Below are 12,283 nucleotides of genomic sequence, written 5' to 3' on the forward strand. Positions count from 1 at the left end.
GTGTGTGTGTGTGTGTAAGAATCCCTGCTGGCAGAGGCCCAGGCGATCACACCATAGTTGTGTGCACATAAGCAGCTGGCTACTGTCACTAAGATACACCAAGAAGAAGAAATCAGGCTTTTGCCAGAAACCACATATAAAAGGCTGTGTCCAGCTCTTGGGCTTGGTTGTTTTGGGAACACGCGAATTCCTCACCCCAGATTCGCTCTCACTGATCTGGAGACTCACAGGGCATTGCCTGACCAACTCGCCTTCTCCAACGCTAGTTCGTAAATGCCATGGATTCCCAGGCTCCATCATGAACTCCTCACCTTGTTCTGAAGCTTCCATAAGAGATGTCTTTTGTGACAAGTGTGGGGAAAATGTAGCAAGAGTTAAAAGTGAATCTCTTACCTCTTTGAACTGTTTTCTTCGTACTTCGTGTACACAGATACACTTTTGATGTGTTAACTAGAAAATCTGACTAGGAAAGAACAAAGCAGCTGTCACTGGAAGGAAGACTCTGACAAAAAAACCACACAGCCCTTTATTGAAGAACTGTCAAGCCATCCTACAGTTCTGGGGCTGTCTGTGGTATTTATCAAAGACCTAGATCTGATGCAGGAAATTAAAAATAATAATAATAATAAATCTGTCCACTGGACATTTATGAAAGGGATCTAAAATTATATTACATTTAAAATAACTAAAATGGATATTTTAACAGTTCTCATACAAAGTTGTTTTTATTAGTTGTATATATATTTGTGTATGCATGTACAGGCTTTCCTAATCACAAATACACCCTTGTATATAAAGAGAATAAAGGGATACATGTAGATAAAATGTCTATGTAAAAATCAAAAGCATATACATATTTACTCACAATGACAGGGATCTTTTAATGCATTAAATGTGTTTTCTCAATGTAACTTTCATTTTAATATTATGTATACAGTTGAATCCTTTAAATATTTCTGAAATGAGCTTAAACAAGGTCCTTTTGGGCAAATGGATTTCTTTATTTCATGTTTCTCTGCTGACTCACAATATTTTACTGCATATCACTCCCAGCTTTAAGGTAATATTCATACTTTTCTTGACTCCATATTGTTACATATCTGTTATAAAATGATGTGTTCTATGTGCTAGGTGGGCGTGTTCTGAACTATTATACTGCACAGAATTTAATAACCTTCTTCTAAGCAAACACATTGTATGTAACAGCATGAAGTTCTTTGGTTTGTTTTTTGTTTGTTTGTTTACATAATCCCAATAGCATGAACACGAGGAAAAAAGAAATCTGCTAAAGATTGCACAGAAAAAAAATGCTAACCATAACTAGAAATAGTCCATATATTCAAATGAATGTATTTCCTTGTATTTTTAGGTCATGGTGCTAATTATAAGATACAAGCCTTAGGGGGCACCTGGGTGGCTCAGTCGGTTAAGCTTCCAACTCTTGATTTCAGCTCAGGTCATACTCCCAGGGTTGTGAGACTGAGCCCCACACCAGGCTCCGCCCTAGGCATGGAGCCTGCTTAAGATTCTCTCTCTTTCCCTCTGCCTCTCTCCCTCTCTCCCTCTCAAAATAAATAAGTAAACAAAAGATACAAATCTTGGGGCTTCAAATCTTAGGTCTATCACTCAGGAATTGTATTACCTTAGGCAAGTTGCTTAACTTCCCCGAGCCTCAGTTTCTTTGTCTGTACAACAGTGAAGTATCTACCTCACAAGGGTTGTTAAGATAAGAAAAAGAAAGAAAGAAAGAAAGAAAGAAAGAAAGAAAGAAAGAAAGAAAGAAAGAAAGAAAGAAAGGAAGGAAGGAAGGAAGGAAGGAAGGAAGGAAGGAAGGAAGGAAGGAAGAAAAAGAAAGAAAGAAAGAAAGAAAGAAAGAAAGAAAGAAAGAAAGAAAGAAAGAAAGAACGCACGCACGCACGCACGCACGCACGCAGGGTTCCATAGCTAAGTAAGTTTGGAAAGTGCTGCACTGAGCAATTCCTTCTACACTGAACAATGTAGAACAGATTGCAGAACAGAATGGAGAGCTTCTCAGAGCCTTTCAGACACTGACATAACTTTTTAATCACCAATATAACTCAATATTTAGAATTCTCCAGAATTATTTGACCTGGAAGCTTTTTATGAGTATTTCTGGTGATCAGTGTTTCTCAGAGAAGAGTTATAAAGGGTGGTGGGGAGGCTTCTAAGGGGCACCTTTAGTTAACAGAAACCCTTTTATAGTAGACTTGGGCTTTTCCACATAAAGACCACGTGACAGGAACTGTTCACTGCCTTAGCTGCAAAGTGATTTTTGTGGCCTGGGTTCACAAGTGTAGGTAGCTCCCTGTGTCCATTGAGAAGAAACCCTCTGGAGGACAAATTATGAAGTAAATAACTTACCAGGGGTTTTATTTTAATTAAGAATTTGAAATTCCCTTTTTTTTTTTAAAAAAAAAGTGTATTTATTTATTCTGAGAGACAGAGCACAAGCACGAGAGGGGCAGAGGAAGAGGGAGATAGAGAATCCCAAGTAGGCTCCGCACTGTCAGCGCAAAGCCTGATGTGGGGCTTGAATGCGAGATCATGCGAGATCATGACCTTTGCTGAAATCAAGAGGGAGCTGCTCAACTGACTGGGCCACCCAGGCGCCCTTTGAAATTCCCTTCTAAGTGGTTTATACATATGTATGTATCTAAACATTTATCAGGTTACAGAATGAACCAAGCAAGTCCCTAAATTTAAATAAGGACAAGCACTGGGTGGGAGTTTGATGGTCAGTGGGATGACTTTTACAGGATTTCCATCCAAAACCAGGGAGGGGGGCAGCTGGGGGTGTACCATAAGTCTGTGATCTCTTGTTTATTTTCTTTTTTTTTTTTTTAATTTTTTTAATGTTTTTTTATTTATTTCTAGGAGAGAGAGAGAGAGAGACACGGCATGAGCAGGGGAGGGTCAGAGAGAGAGGGAGATACAGACTCTGAAACAGGCTCCAGGCTCCGAGTTGGCAGTCAGCACAGAGCCCGACGCGGGGCCCGAACCCACGAACCGCGAGATCATGACCTAAGCGAAAGTCGGACGCTTAACCGACTAAGCCACCCAGGCGCCCCTCTTGTTTATTTTCAAAGCACTGCATTGAACAAGGGCTTTTTCAGTCTCTCCAATTTCACTTTTTAATCAATTGAAGACAGGAAGAATTGATGATTAATTTCTCTCCCTTTTGAAAATTTGGTCCTCTGAAATTCCGACATTTTCAAAGGATCTGATAAATAATACCAAGTTCATGGGCATTTCAAACAGACAAGACACTTGCCTATTTTAAACCATTATGAATGTCATATTTCCATTCAAACTTGGGAAGATCACATTTTCAGCTACCAACCAACTATGGAAAAAATCTTTCAGGCAACAATAACCTCTTAATTGAAGATTTCTCTTAAAATTATTTTTATAGAATAATGTGGGTGTTATCCTCCTGAAAAACAAAATTACTTTTAATGAAGCAGTTCAAAATCAGGGCAGGGAAAGAACAGAGTTTCCTTGAGGTTCTGGTGACAGTTTACATAAAAAGATGTTTTATTTTCTCTTTGCAGGGTGTACACCATCATTTTGTCTTATTATTCTTGACATTCAGTTCATCATATTAGCATCTTTGTGGGAAACAAGAAAGCAATTAAGGGTTTTGCTCCTTATTCTTTGGGAGACAGAGATTTTGCTTTTTCTCAAAATTCTTAACGATGAGCCAGACCTGGTCAAACACCAAATGCACAGATTTTTAAATGCAATAAAGATAGAGCTTTAATAATTTTCAATTACAGTTATTCTGCAATAATGTTAGCGGATCTCATCTGAAAAGTAAATTATTCATTGAATAGGGAAATGGGAAAGCTTTGGGATTGTGTGACGCTCCCATTTAAAGTTTCACTAAGATTCTCCTTGATAAGCTTCTTTTAAAAGATTGCATATTTTATACTTTGTTTTTATCTCTTTTCTTCATGCAGGATGCTGTTTCTACTTTTTAATATACTTTTCTAACAAAATACGGTAGTTCTAGAGTGGCCATTCAGAGAGATCTATTCAGAATGAGTATTCATTCATTTGCTGTCAGAAATCCTGATAATATGATATTTTTTATTTCATTTTAAGAATACATTTTTCATTTTCAGCAAATGAAATTTATAACCAAATTAAAAAAAAACTGTCCTTGGTTTTCATTAGAAAATTGGCAGGAAAATTTTTGCATATTGACATTAGCAAAGCTTGCCTTTCATGTAAATAAATAGATCATTTATTGGAATGTGCAGAGAATAGAGCAAAACTGTAGAATCCGAGAAAATATTTTAAATCAAAATAAAATATGACAAAATTTTAAAAGGGCAATGCAGATAATTTTCTTTAAAAAAGAGAAGCGTCGCCCCACTCATGGAAGTTGACACCACATCACTCAGCTAGCCATTCTCTATTCCCTGTGTAGTAATTTCCAGTATTTGTGCTCCAATAAATTAGAGTTTTTATCGCATGTCTCCTCACTCTCCTTTCTCTTGCCATGGAGTTAGCTGCTTTCGTTAATCTGTCTGTGTTAAAATTGAAGAGGGTGTCACGAACTTAACTTCCTGCTGAGATTTGTGCAAAAGTCTTGCAGTGGCCCTCGTGACCGGAAGACTTCGCATTCAGAATTCTAGAACATGTTCCAAACGTCCACAAGATGTATTGGAAGCGTTCTTGGGTTCAATAATACATGACCAGAAACTTCTGATACAGGGCATATCACCAGTTTATCTCACAAACCCATGTTTGAGATGACAGTGCCTTGGGAAATTAGAAGGCACATGTCCTATTTAGTGGTTTCAGGTGAACGTTACTTTTAAGTTGGTGGGTCTTTTTTGCTTTGCTTCAAATCTTGTTTGAGGAAGGCATCTGTTTGTCCACTTCACTGAGAAACTACATTAGGGTGAGATTAAGTGACTTATTTCTAGTGTCTCCAGACACCCCTTATAACTGTCTCCATCTATTATCTTCACACGTGCCATTTTGTAAAGTGCTTTGGGTTCATTTCGATGGCAAATACTTTAATGACAAAATGAAAGAAACTAGAATCCACTTTTTTGCCTTAATCAGCATCCCTCAGCACTCCCTTTCTCGACAGGATACAGATGCTTGAATTTCACGAGCTTAATTTAATTTACATACTTAACATATATTTATGTATTAATACATGAACATCAGAGAAATTACCTTTTTCATGAAATTATTCATGAAGAATCTTTGTAACATTAACTTTTACTTTATAACTCTTCTTTGAAAAGCTCTTTACTGAGAATATTTGGGTAGACCTAACACACCAAATTACATGCATGGCCCTTAGGGTCCAAGAGACATGGGTTCAGATAGTCTTGACCAATTACCAGTGAGGTTTAACTTACCATCTCTGGATTTTGTTTCCTTTTTTGGGGAAATGGAGATTAAAAATAGTAGCTACCTCACGGGTTATTAAGATGATTAAAGGAAACATCTGAAGTCCTCACACCAGAACCTGGCATAGAACAAGTACTAAGTGAACATGAGCTAATGAATAGTGAGTCATTATAATGAATGATCAAAAGTAATAAGGTATTTTTTATGTTTATTTTTGAGAGAGACAGAGTGTGAGCAGAGGAGGGGCAGAGAGAGGGGGTTAGACACAGAATCCAAAGCTGGCTCCAGACTCTGAGCCTGATGTGGGGCTCAAACCCACAAAGCATGAGACCATGATCTGAGCCACAGTCAGACACTTAACTGACTGAGCTACCCAGGAACACTGGGTATCAATCAAAATAATGTCCTGATGTCAATTTAGTCTCCTTCAAATTCAGTGCTATATATTTGATTCCATAATTTTCTACATGCTATATATGGTCTTGTTCTCTATTGCTTTCTCTCTACCTCTCTCTAGGGAAACATTGGCATACATTTCTCTTATATGACAAGATTATTATTAATAACTCTAAAAAATGCTCTACAAAAATATGAAAATAAAGCACAATCAAAAAGATTGACCAATGCCAACCCTAAAGGAAGTTGTACCTTGAACAGAACTTGCATTGTGATTTTAAATCTCCACTGAATAATTAATATCTTTATATACAGTGATACCTTGAACTTCATCTTCATCTCTACTAGGCCTCTGTCAAAGACGTTTTTTTAAAATTCTTTTCCCAATGTCCTGATTTCTCTAAAATTCTACTTTTCCCCGAATTCACTGTTTGGCCCAGAGATATGAATGAGCGCAGACTAAACAGACACAGCAAGAAGCAGAAAAACATAAGCACTATTTGTGAAACTATGTGACCTCTACCCACTTCAGCTTAAATGAATCTCTTAACAAATATGGTAAATAGAAAAGTTACCAAAAAGGCCTTTAATTCATGTGTTTTGAAGTCTATTTGCATAAAAAATTTATGGGTGACTTCTACCCTTTTTATTTTTATTTCTCTCTCTTTACAAAGAGGTTTTGTTGGAGAAAAAAAAAATTGCCTGATATTTTCTACCTGAGGCCAAAAGGAACATTAGCTAAGAATGCAGGAACTAGACATCTTATCAATTCCTCCTGAGAGCCCATTAAGGCAAGAAACACAGGGTAATGTACTTGTTGTCATGTTCCACGAAATGTAAAGTAAGGTTCGGTTTTAAATATTCTTATTACAAACACACACAGGTAGACCGGCAGACACCAGAGATGTAGTCTCATAGGGTTTACAGGCTATTCAAGGCTCAATCCCCCTTTCCACTTGTTCCTTTGGTGAGCATGAAACAGGGAGGAATGAATCAGCACCTCCAATTTGATCTCCATGTCAATTCCAGCCTCATCGGGGAGCTCTGGTGTCTTAGTCGGCTAGGCTACTGTAACAAAAGACCATATACCGAGTGGCTTAAACAACAGACACTTACTTCTCAGAGTTCTGGAATCTCTAAGTCCAAGATTCCTGGGGAGGAGCCTCTTCCTGGCTTGCCAATGGCTACCTTCCCACTCTGTATATGCTCACAAGGCAAAGAAAGAGAAAGCTCTGGATAACACAGATACCAATTCCATCCTAGGGGCTCCACCCTTACTGCTTCACCTAAACATAATTCCACTCCAAAGACCTCATCTCCAAATACTATCACACTGGGGATTAGGGCTTCAACATACAAACCGGGGGGCGGGGCGGGGGGGGGGATACATTCAGCCCATAACACCTGTTTCAGGTACCAGAGTGCCATATCTGACTTTCAAAACCCTAGCAGGAGATATACATGTCCACGTCACTTTTTATTTATGACTGTGCTACATCGGATCCCTGAAGGCTAGCTCTCTCTTCATTATCTGAACCAGTGGTGGAGTAAACTATAAATATAGATGTGCTCAGATAAATATGCAGTGAGATTTGATGATCCACATGTTCAAAAGCCACCTAACTTTGCCTCTGTATATATGTTGAGTTAATATCATTGTAAAGTTGGTTTATGTGCAGGTACATGAACATAACGCAGCCTATTATTGACTCTGGCTTTTAAGAACTATGGGCATGAACAAAACATCAACAGCCCAATACAACGGAAAAACTCATTTAGGAGAAACAAGAGGTTTGTGTCACAGCATGATCACAGCCAGTTAATGCGTTCATGCCTTTTAAATTTCTATTTTACCATTAAGTGTGATGTGGGAAAACTTCATGATTAAAATAAATATACCGTATGCTCTTGTATGTGTCCATTTTGTTCTAAAAGGAGAATGTATGTCCTTTCACATGCTTTATTCTCAGCCATCTGTGAAAACTAATCCTGTGGTGAACACAGATCAGCAGTTCTTCAATTTGATGTTATAAAGCATTAAAATACTTGGAATCCTATGTCCGGCCACGTTCAATTGCTGTTACTTCTTGTTCATAAGAAGGCACTCAATACTCTGGAATACGTGCACATGAGTTTTAGCATCTATCATGAGAAAGGAGCTTTAGTGACTTCATCAGGACTCTCCAGAGACGAAAAAGAAACCAAGCCTGCTATAACAGCAGGTGCCTTTATATTTAAGGTCTGCCTTTTGAAAGAGTATCTAACTGGAATTTTTTTAAACCAATGTAAATATCAGACTGCCAAGTGGCCAATGTATTCATTTCCATTAACTGTGGTTATTAAAATATTTGGATTTCTTTCTGCCGCTTTATTTTACAAATAGAAACCTACTGGCCATGTGTTCCCTTTGCCTGTCTCAGGCCCCTCCCGAACAACAACAGATCTTTTTAAACTTAAATTTCTACCACACTTTCTTGACAATGGACAGGAGCATTTTGGATGTACCCAGGAGCACTTGAACTCTGCCCAATCAGGTTGTGTGGCAGACTATTGCAGCTCCACTTGCTTTTTTACCCTCTACCATATTAGTCCTTTCCCTTGTATCAATATCCTTTCAGGTTAGCTCACTTAATTTCCAACATCTTCGAACTACACTGCATCTTCTGTTCCACCCTTTACCTCCTGGGCTTCCATCTCCCTCTTCCTAAAGCCCATTCTTCGGTGACTATCTTAGCAAACTCCTATGAGACAACACTCTCCTGAACAGATTAGCTGGGTGCCTAACTGTAAAGTGATTCTTATTTCTCTCCGCACGTTGCAAATTTGTATTGTCTTTTAAGACATGCTGCTACTTATGAGAATTCTACTCAGTGGAATTACCGCTACTTTGGAGGATATCAACATTTTCTCTCTAGACACTTCTAAGGTTTTTGCTTTATCTTTGGTGTTCTACAATTTATTTACCATGTTTCCAGATGGTCGTTTTGTTTATTTGTTTGCCCTGCTTGGGGTTCAATGGGGCCCTTCAATCTGAAGAGTTCTATCTTTAATCAATATGTAAAATTAGCAACAATAACACAGCTTTTCTCCAAATTCACTCTATTCTCTCCTCCCAGAATATCCAGTAAATTTCTTGAGTCTTCTTATTCTACCTTGTATGTTACTCCTTTATTTTGAAATTTTTTATCTTTCAGGACAGTAACTGGTATTACTTCTTTATAAAATCTTTTTCTCTTCCTCTGTCCCTCACCTTCCCCCATGTATCTAATCTGCTGTTTGACTTATTCAGAAGGTTTAATTTTTATTAAATTATAAAATATAGAAATATTTTTCAATTCTGTAACTCCTGATTTTGAAATCAAAATTGCCTGTTCTTTCTTTTTAAAAAAATTTTTAGTGTTTATTTATTTTTGAGAGAGAGAGAGAGAGACAGGCACACAGAGCATGAACAGTGGAGGGGCAGAGAGAGAGGAGGAATAGAACCCAAAGCAGGATTAAAAATTATTTTTATCACTTCTTCTCCCTAGCCTCTCCATGTGTTCTCATGTGGAGTCAGCAAGTACCTTCATTGCCTCTATTCTTTGTATTATAAAGCTAGAAGCACCCCCCAGCACCCCCCAACACTGTATCATTATATAAAGGTCTAAGATCAATATAGCACACTATTCTTGGTGAAAATAATCATTTATCAAAGGTGTTAAACCAAGGGACATTATTTTGATCAAATGAAGAGCAGGGTCCTTCAGGAAAACCAGGATCATTGTGAGAAAATGGCTTCAGAAGGGTCTTAAATGTCATCAAAGAACAGTTTCTTGTTAGAAGTACACTACTTTCTTATATCCTGGGACCCGTATCCTGCCACACCCAGGAACTTTTCTCTCAACTGTCTGGGTGGGTGGCATTTCTTCAGGTGCTTGCCTAGCTCACAAAAATGTCCCCTTTCTCTAGGAACTGCTTTTCTCTATTTTATTTTATTTTATTTTATTTTATTTATTTTATTTTAGATAGAGCATGTGCAAGTGGGGAAGAGGAGCAGAGGGAAGGAGGGAGGGATGAGGGTGGGAGGGAGGAAGGAAGGATGGAAACGCTGGAGAGAGAGAGAGAGAGAGAGAGAATGTCACAAGCAGGCTCCACACCTGGTGTAGATCCCAACATAGGTCTTGATCCCACAACCTTGCGATCATGACCTGAGCCAAAACCCAGAGTCAGACACTCAACCAACTGAGCCTCCCAGGAGCACCTGAGGAACTGTTTTTCACCACCTCTTTCCCATCTCCACACGCGTTGGTCTTCAACAGCCATATCTTAATGACCCGAGATGGGCAATCTGACTCTCTCTTCAGAGAGTTGAGAACTGAGAATGAGAGAAGTTGGGTTAGTTCTTTTCATGTGACTGAATCTACAATAACTAAACCTGGGAGGTGTAATGGGACCATATTTTACACCATGAAGAGAGAAGAATGCAGTCATTCTGCAAGAGAAGGAAGAATGAAAAACAAGAATTCTGACATTTTTCCTACTTCTGATTCTAGTTTCCTCCTGAGGACCAGCTGTATTCTACACTTGATTTCCATGATACACCCTGTATCCTTATGGTAATTCACCCATCTTCACTTAAATTAGATCAAATTGGCTGCTATGTCTTAAAACCAGTAAAGTCCTAAGACATAATTTCGGGGGACACAAGAGCATTGGCAGATAGCAAGGGAGATACCCTGACCTCTAGTACGGCAAACATCAGCCTGACATTGACAAAGTGCCAAGCTATAGCCGGTGCTGGAAAACCAAATATGGAAAAGATAGTTCCAGCCCTTGAGTATCTCACAGAGCAGAATGAAAGACACATAAGCATATAATGGCAGTACAGGATGTTTCTCAAACTCAGAGTTTTCTGCTGAGTTTCCAAACCACCATCCAGACTGGGGTGGCTGCCTCTCCCATAGCACTGTGTAGCTATCACTGGCACTACTGTGTCAGATGCAGTTATAGATACCTACACTGGTTCATCTCTTTCATAAGCTGTGAGTTCCTTGAAAACAGAAAGGGTACTTTTCATTATAGTGTGCCTAATGACTTACAAAGTTCCTATCAGATAGTAGCCATTCAATAAATATCTGCTGAGTGAATAACTACATGACCAAATATAGGGATCTATATAGAAATAGGGTAGAGGAGGGGCGCCTGGGTGGCTCAGTTGGTTAAGCGTCCGACTTCGGCTCAGATCATGATCTCAGGGTTCATGGGTTCGAGCCCCGTGTCGGGCTCTGTGCTGACAGCTAGCTCAGAGCCTGGAGCCTGCTTCAGATTCTGTGTCTCCCTCTCTCTCTGACCCTCCCCTGCTCATGCTCTATCTGTGTCTCTGTCTCTCTGTCTCTGTCTCTCTCTCTCTCAGAAATAAATAAAATATTTAAAAAAAAAGAAATAGGGTAGAGGAAATAATGTTATTACTACCATTTCTTAGCATATCTCTCAAAGACAGTATAAGATCAGAGCATTGGTTTTTGGAGCCAGAGATCCCTGAGTTCAGGGGCTGGGACCAGCATTTATTGGTCATGTGACCTTTTCTTCACCTATAATACGGGGATGTTCTTGATAAACCCCTTACAGAACTATTGTGAACATTAAGGGTGGGAAAGAACCAAAGAGGACACACACAATCCTGTTAGAGTCCAGATTTTAGGGAAAGAGAATAGGAATAGAATCTGTCGGGCATAAAAGTTCAAGCTCTTCTCCTATATATCATCCTATTATCATTTATAAGTGGAGTGGGGGGGTGAGGGGAGTGCAGCTTAAAGCACCTCTAGATCTGCTGCTGGCCACTTTAACAGGGACAATTCAAGGACTCATAACTAGATAAAAGCAGGCTCCATGCAGCTGGGACCTGAGGACAATGACTATATAAGAGAAAAGGAGAGCCCTGAAAGTGGTGGTGAGCCCAGTCTGGGTGAATGATTAAAAGGTCAATCAGTCAACAGGACTCATTAGTTTGGTGATACAGTAGGACTTGTGTTAATGCTGAGTGTTTAGTAAAGGCAATTCTTCTGGGTTCTGATAGCAGGCGTGTCAATAAGTGACTCTCTGACAAGTCTCTGTTTGATAGAAGGCTGACTCTAGGTGATGCCATTTAAAATTGCCACAGGAGTGTGAGGACAAGCTCTTACCCCAGAAAGACAGAGGCTGGAAAATTCTAGACCATGTGCCATCAATGGGGGAAATGCTGTTCCAAGGGGGCAAAAATAGTTCTTGTGGGTTCAAAAGTTTTAGATATTCTAATGGCTTGTGGCCTTTCAAAGGGCAGGGGTGGAATAACAATTAGGGAAAAACATGTCTAATAAAGACTTCTTAGGCATATGATGATTTAAAAAAAAAAAAAAAGAGTAGAAAAATACTGACATAGGTAAGCTATGCCAGTCTTGATACTGACTGAGCCCATCCACCCTTGCTTTTATAAACTTAGCCTTTTCCATTCCCCACTCAAAAGGTTACTTCCCTC

This window comes from Hyaena hyaena, unplaced genomic scaffold (genome assembly GCF_003009895.1).
Source record: "Hyaena hyaena isolate Hyena2069 unplaced genomic scaffold, ASM300989v1 scaffold_48, whole genome shotgun sequence".
NCBI classification, from domain to species: domain Eukaryota; kingdom Metazoa; phylum Chordata; class Mammalia; order Carnivora; family Hyaenidae; genus Hyaena; species Hyaena hyaena.